This window comes from Artemia sp. Qi Xiang Cuo, chromosome 3 (assembly GCF_049724085.1).
Source record: "Artemia sp. Qi Xiang Cuo chromosome 3, ASM4972408v1, whole genome shotgun sequence".
In the NCBI taxonomy this organism is placed as follows: Eukaryota; Metazoa; Arthropoda; class Branchiopoda; order Anostraca; family Artemiidae; genus Artemia; species Artemia sp. Qi Xiang Cuo.
The window spans coordinates 70990099-70998299 of NC_142796.1; positions in this window are offsets into that span (position 1 = coordinate 70990099).

Below are 8201 nucleotides of genomic sequence, written 5' to 3' on the forward strand. Positions count from 1 at the left end.
TAAGTAAAATATTTGCATAATCTTCATACTGAAAAAAGAGTTCTGTGATATTAAGATAAACTAACTAATAACTAATATGTGAGCAAACAAAATGTTCCATAACATTTAGATTATTACAGCGATACTCAATGTCACGCTGTAGAGAAAAGAAGTCAATTTGCATTATGAAACTCAAGGAACAATTTATTTGTACTCACATCTTATGCCAAGCAACTAACACCGGCAAGCTCCAAAAACCGACTACCCTTTCTAAACCCTTTTCCTACCTCGTCTACAATCTAGTTTTTCTGTTGGTACTTGTTATGATACAAATCATACAAACAAAAGCACTTCCAAGGTGATACCAAGAAGAGATTTGTCCCGTGGTAAACGACCCAGATAAAAGTTATACATGTAATAACAAGAAATTCTAACATTGTTTAGTTTTTAAATTGTAAAGGGCGAATCACCATGACTTTTGCTTTTGGGACTAAACTACGTTACACACAGTTTTTATAGACACTCATATTGAAATTATTTTTAAAAATTGTGTAGGCACCCCCTTGTAAACTTGTTTGATATCCTTGTTGTGCCTTTCCACACAGTATACCTTCGGCCCAGGAAACACACCACTGGATATCAGATCGCTTTCCGTATCAGATTTTAACGTTAACAATTGATTTAGGGCCTGGCGTTTCACTAGCTCCGGGTAGTGGGATTCATTCCAGTTGGTGTAGTCCATTTGTGAGCTAATGTACTATACATTTTACAAATCATTCAACAAATTTTCAGTTTTAACTTTTAACAGGAGTGAATCAGTGTCTCCATAATACAGTTGAAATTGTCTCTCAATCGGCCATTGTACCTTGCATACATTATAATAAAATGACAACAAGAGTTTTTTTGATATTTCCGTTATTGCACTCCCCCCTGCGATATTTTTATTTAGAATGATGTTTCTTTTCTTACGATGTAGGAGCACCATATTAGAGTCTATGATTGTGAACAATGTGAAGTTTTGATCCGCAATGATTCGAGCACAATCTTTGGGGTTTGTTACAGTGTCACAACGACTTCTGTTTCGTAAGCTTTCGCACATTTTACCGAAGGCTGAGTTTAAAATGAGTTTATAGATTTCTTTCTAAACCTTTGTTTTCGGTTGTGTACGTTTACTGACAAAGGCGTCAATAAACGTTTTCATATAGGGCTTTTGATCACAGTGGAGGGCTCTATGCATCTTTGTAACTTTGAAAGCATTGGACACCATCCATTTCAATAGCAGGTGATATACAACGATATTCTGTTTCGGGTTGAGGCTGGCAATAAGTTTTTGCTTTGAAGGCACCCAGTGCATGCTCCCATCCTCTACTAAAGATAAATTGTAGGGACTCAGAGAGTCCCTACCAACCGGCCTAGTTATGCACGGGAAAAAAAGTCCTTTACCGAGTCTTGGAAATCCATGGGTATTTCATCGTCAATTCAAAAAAACCATCACTGTTCCCCATTCTCGACAACGGTAGCAATGTTGGGGAAATTCGAAGCACATGGATTATTAAGCCATTTGTAACTCCCACACGGTAAACAGTAGTGAGACATTGCCGACGGATAAAGAGAATTTATATCCAAAAAAAACTGCATCTGACTTTTCATCGGTATGCTGTCCGGTCGGATCAGTTTTCATGATACGATCCCCGTGAAAAACATACCCTCATTGATCTCTCTACAAACAGATGCTGATCCACGTCGGCGATCAGACCTATTTCTTCTTTGCTGATTTTAAGTATCAAGTCCATCACCAGATGAGGAGTGGAAAAATAATACCCTAAATCCAACTCCAATTCCCCATAGATTTTATCTGTGTTTTTGCACACAATGTCCAGAAGAGTTAGTAAATCACTGGCCAAGTATAGTTTACAGTAATCCACCCATTTTTACACCCACCGTTTGCCCAAACCCTCTTAGCAAATTCATAGACGCTAGTGGTGCACTGACTGTCACTAAGAGAATTTTAAAATGCTTCAATGGGCGGTAATGACACATCTTCTAGCCTCGAAGCAGAGTTGTGGTAATCATGTGCATATATGCCCTTACACGTTAATAAATCATATATTTTCTCATCGGGGAAGCGCTGATTAAGGAGGGGAAGCTATCGAAATTGTCGCTCTTCTGTATCTGATTCAATTGACTTAAGGACTTGAGGAAGAAACTGAAAGAGTCTTAAAAAGGATTATATTCAGGCACCTGTTGCCCTTGTCAATTGTTTTCCACATGGATTCTAGCAGCAGTAGCTTCTCCGATGATTTGGGTATGATATTATATGTAAAAGAACCATCTATCCATGTGTTATCTACAACTCCCTCCTTTGCAATGCAGGCCAACGCCGGTAAAATAAACTTTAAATCGTAATTGTAACTGTGTATAAAACCGGTACGAAATATTCCTGTTTAACGTTTAAATTGCACTATTGATGTGCAACCCCTCTAAAGTTACTCCTTCCTGATGTTATTTCCTGCCATAAAAGATTATGGTTGATCATCTTCCTCTTTCCCCCATTCCCAACACCATCATCAAATTCCCCTTTGCAAACCCAACTTATTTTACGATTTTTAATGGCCAATCTGTCATCTGGTGATAGGAGCAGAGGATAGTTTTGTGTAGCGAAGGCGAGAAATTGCATCATTCGCTGTTTTAATTAGACTGGTAAATGCAGAGCGCATGAAATCATACCCCAACGACTCAACTACATCCAACACTTGCATGGTATTACTGGAATCTCTTTGCGCATGAGCGTAAGAGACCCCTATGGCTTGGTGTATTTTAACACGATTTGGATTAGACGAATCGTACACGACTGTGAGTTTCACTTCGCAGTCCGAAGAGATCTTATTGCTTTGTAGGAGCGTGTTCTGGAAATTCTTAAAACGTAAGATTGCTCTATCTCCGCTTGCCGTTTCCACAGCCTGGTATACATGACGTTTACAGTGCCTCATGTGATGCTTTAAAATTAAATTACTGCGAAATCTTGAGAGTCATTTTTGACAATAATATCATACACCACCCCGTTTTTTACCCTCACTTAAAACCCTACTAATATCTGTAAATGGATTAAAATGTCCTATTGAATCAGCCTCTGTGGGTGGCGTGTATAGAAGCCAGACCCAATGCTTCACTGACTCACTGGACCGAGCCCTAACTGGCAAAAACACCCGCTTTTTATCAGAACGCTGGCCCTCTTCAAATTCTATTTCATACTGCAACACCGTAACACCAATCTTTAAATGTGCATTAGGCCGCTCAAAAATATCTACCCCCCTTAATATTACGGGAAATTGACCATTTAATCAATTAAAACCTACTTTAGGAAACTATGACCCATCCCCATTAGCTCCTAATTCGTCCAACTTTTTCTTAGAGGCATCCCTCAATAGGGGTCTAAAGGCGGCAATCAAAATGCATACTTTAAACACTGTAGCCTCGCGTCGAAACAGATTCATTGTATTCCTTTACAACCCTCTAAATCAGAATGATATTTCAAAACTATAGCCCTCTCCCCACCACCTCTTAAAATGAAATCCTTTTTAAATCAACAGATGTTCTCGCTTAAACTTTCTATGAGTAAAACAACCGACCCGCTAAACCCCCCTCTTTATAATTATCTAGTTTAGCCACAATGCTGCTTACCCAATTTTATATAACCTCCTCATAATTTGATAAATGCGGGCGAATTGCTAACATTTCTGTATGCAAGTATTTTGAATAGAGTTCGCTAGCATTTTCATTTAAAAAAAAATATTTTTAGTGCTATTGATACTTATAAGCTGTCCCTCCCTCCCCAAACCCCCATCTGTTGTTCAATAATGGCTCGAATCTTGTTAACATAGGAATTAGTAATAGCCAGGGGGTCTGTTATTATATCCCCTGACATTAAAGAGTTAAAGGGGTCACAGAATTTTGCGCTGTAGACATTTGCATGGTGCAAGGCAGAGTTAGAAAGGATAAAATCTGGAAGTATAAATGCTGGTGGGGTAATGTTTCACTACTACTATTATTGTTAACCTCAATAGTGGGGGTGGCATAGAAATGTCAATAGCACCACCCCCAGTCTGTTCGATTGCATTAGTTGCCCGTGATGTAAAATCACCCAATTCGCTGATTATGCATTCCAGGGTATTTGGGGATAGTTGATCCAACCAGCCTCTATTGTCCTGTGACGGAATTTCTTTATGAGAACCCGGTTTAGATGCACTTGTGGGGCTACCCCCCAAATTCATAAGCCTTTTTGTCCTTTACAGGTCCTCCGCCATACCTATATCACAACTTAAATCGTCTAGGCTAGCCATACCCCCAAAACAATCATTTAGAAACCCCTATCCCCACTACATATTATCAACAACTAAAGTATCATCATCTCTAAAGTCCACTGGCGGTGTAATGATTGCCGCAGGTTCATTGCAAATAAGTGCTTCTTTAGCTGATGATGGTGGCGGTAATTCACTGATTTTAATCTATAAAAAATAGGGTTTATTTTCCATGTGAAATATACACTATTTTATAATGTTAAAAATTATGCCAATTTTTCCCCCCGTCAAAGCTTAAGCTTAATTTCCCTCCTAGCATTGTATTGGGTAAATACTGGCCCACTTCAGTCATATAAATTAGCCATAGAGACATCAATCCCTATCATTCCCTTATCAAAAAAAGTTTGGCAAAATCTATTTCATAATGAAAAAAGACAAGCCAAAGGTAAACCTGGACTAAATAAATCGTTGGAAGAAAAAGAAGTTTTTTTCTCCCACCACCTGAACAATTAAAAGAAACAAAGTCACGGCGATATGTCTTTCATAATGACAAAAGACAAGCCGAGGCAAAAGAAGAGGTTTTTTGTCCCACCACCTGAACAATTAAAAGAAACAAAAGTGGTTATTAATTCCTACCATACCTTTAAAATAAAAAACTTGGACTAAATAAATCGTTGGAAGAAAAAGAAGTTTTTGTCCCACCACCCTGAACAATGAAAAGAAACAAAAGTTGTCATCAATTCCTACCATACAATTTAAAATAAAAGATCTGGACTAAATAAATCGATGGAAGAAAAAAATTGTTCTTCCCACCACCTGAACAATTAAAAGAAACAAAAGTTGTCATCAATTCCTACCATACCTTTTAAAATAAAAGACCTGGACTAAATAAATCGATGAAAGAAAAAGAAGTTTTGTCCCACCAGTTGAACAATTAAAAGAAACAAAAGTTGTCATCAATTCCTACCATACCTTTTAAAATAAAAGACCTGGACTAAATAAATCGTTGGAAGAAAAAGAAGTTTTCGTCCCACCACCTGAACAATTAAAAGAAACAAAAGTGGTCATCAATTCCTACCATACCATTTAAAATAAAAAACTTGGACTAAATAAATCGTTGGAAGAAAAAGAAGTTTTTGTCCCACCACCCTGAACAATGAAAAGAAACAAAAGTTGTCATCAATTCCTACCATACCTTTTAAAATAAAAGACCTGGACTAAATAATCGATGAAAGAAAAATAAGTTTTGTCCCACCAGTTGAAGAATTAAAAGAAACAAAAGTGGTCATCAATTCCTACCATACCTTTTAAAATAAAAGACCTGGACTAAATAAATCGTTGAAAGAAAAAGAAGTTTTTCTCCCGCCACCTGAACGATTAAAAGAAACAAAAGTAGTCATCAATTCCTACCATACCTTTTAAAATAAAAGACCTGGACTAAATAAAATCGTTGGAAGAAAAAGAAGTTTCTGTACCACCACCTGAACAATTAAAAGAAACAAAAGCTGTCATAAATTCCTACCAAACCATTTAAAATAAAAGACCTTGACTAAATAAATCGATGGAAGAAAAAGAAGTGTTTGTCCCACCACCTGAACAATTAAAAGGAACAAAGTTACGGCGATATGTCTTTCATAATGACAAAAGCAAAGCCTAGGCAAAAGAAGAAGTTTTTGTCCCACCACCTGAACAATTAAAAGAAACAAAAGTTGTCATCAATTCCTACGATACATTTTAAAATAAAAAACCCTTGTCCTACCAAATAAACAATTAAAAAGAGTTATACCTTGAAGCATTTTGCATCTCATAGGGCAAAGAGGCGCCTTGATCTGGTTTAGTATTATTTTATAACTATGCCACATAGAGGCCATCTATGATTAATCAAGGCGTGAAAGTTAAAAAAGGAATTTGTAAAATTGTAAGTGAGTTATAAACAAAAAAGAAAATAAAAAATATAGGGTTATTTGATAAATGCACGTATGTTAGAAATTGCAGGTAGTTCATTAAAAATCCTTTGTCCATCTGAATGTGGAGCGTAACAGATTACACTTGGCCTCATCAAGTTCAAAGATCGTATAAGGTTCCTGTCAATGTTCTCAGAGCCGACATCTAACTTTGATCGCTTTTGCTCGGGACTTTGAGCATCAGTGTCCTAAAATAAAAACTAATTTTCAGTTTTTTTCGCAAGGTAACTTATAACCTTATAGGCTTAAAATCACAATCATCTTAAACACATAGAAAAAAAGAACGCTAATCCTAATTGGAGCTTAAAAACTGTCTATATTTTAAATAGCAAGCATAAAGAAAAAAAGAACGCCGCTACTATTTGGAGCTTAAACCATCTATATTTTAAACACGATGCATAAAGAAAAAAACACACAATTTCGAGTATTATGATCGTTTGATATTTATTCAGAATATTAATGGGGAGCCCCCTTCCCCCACTCCACAATACCGAACCCCAACACAGGATAAAAGAAAAATGGTACGTCTTGTTCAATTACGAACATTTGAGATATTTTTTGTAAGCTAGTCAAGAACCCTTTTTAGGCAAAATACCTGGACAGCTGGCACAAAGCGCTTGAATTATGCATTGGCATAATAATGTGTACTCCAACACATTAACGATATTGTTTATATATTTAAAGGCCACACATTGCTCAGTTTTAGTCTTAAAAAATGTGATATTTCTGTAAAGTACTTAAAAAGCAGTTTAAACCAGATAACCTATATCTGAACGGGTATCATAAAACATATTTTAAGTATGATACACAAAGAAAAAAAAGCACAATTTTGATTATTTAGTTTGTCTGTTATTTATTCAGAATATTAATGGGGAGCCCCCTTCCCCCACTCCCCAATACCAAACCCCAACACAGGATAAAAGAAAAAATGGTATGTCTTTTCAATTACGAACATTTGAGATATTTTTTATAAGCTAGCCAAGAACCCTTTTTAGTTAAAACACCTGATCAGCTGTCACAAAGCGCTTGGATTATGCATTGGCATAATAATGTGTACTCCAACACATTAACGATATTGTTTGTATATTTAAAGGCCACACATTGCTCAATTTTAGTCCTAGAAATGTGATATATCTGTAAAGTACATAAAAAGCATTTTAAACCAGATAGCCTATCTCTGAACGGGTATCATAAAACATATTTTAAATACGATATATAAAGAAAAACACACAATTTTGATCAATAGGTGCCTGCACATGGTAAGACATGAACCAATGAAACTGCACATATATTCTTGTATAATTCTTTGTGCTCGTCAAACTGCACTGTATATTCTTGTGCAATCAGCTGTGCATACTAGCTCACTACTAACATGCAATAGGTATTAATGTAAATTAATAAATAAATCTTTAAACGAGTGAAAATTAAATTGAATATGCAAATCAAGCTTGAAACGAACAAAAATCACCGCAAAAAAGAATTTGGGTATGATCTCCTTCTCTTACTGTAAAAGTCTCAAACCTACTGCGTCATCGGGGCTTTACTGAAAACCAATTTTAAAGACAAATATTTTCTTTTGCACTGAATATTGAAAATAAACATTAAAATTATAGTAACATTTTGAACTGATGAGGTTTCAGTGATTAATATCATTTTGCATCAAATATTCAGTTAAATTTATTAGCTCTTTTTAAAGTTGTTACAGACGAATATAGTTTCCCTACAAACAAGTGTTTTGATACTGTCTCCTTTCCAAACTGTAAATAAAAACCAAAAGCCTACTGTGTCATTGGCGCTTAGCTGAAAACGGATTATATTACAAATATTTTCTTTTCCAGTTCTTACGGTATTGAAAACAAAAATACAATAACAGTAAAATAAATTCTTGAACTGATGGATCTTTCAAAAATTAATACCATTATACATCAAATATTCAATTTGATGTTCTTTATACTTTCCA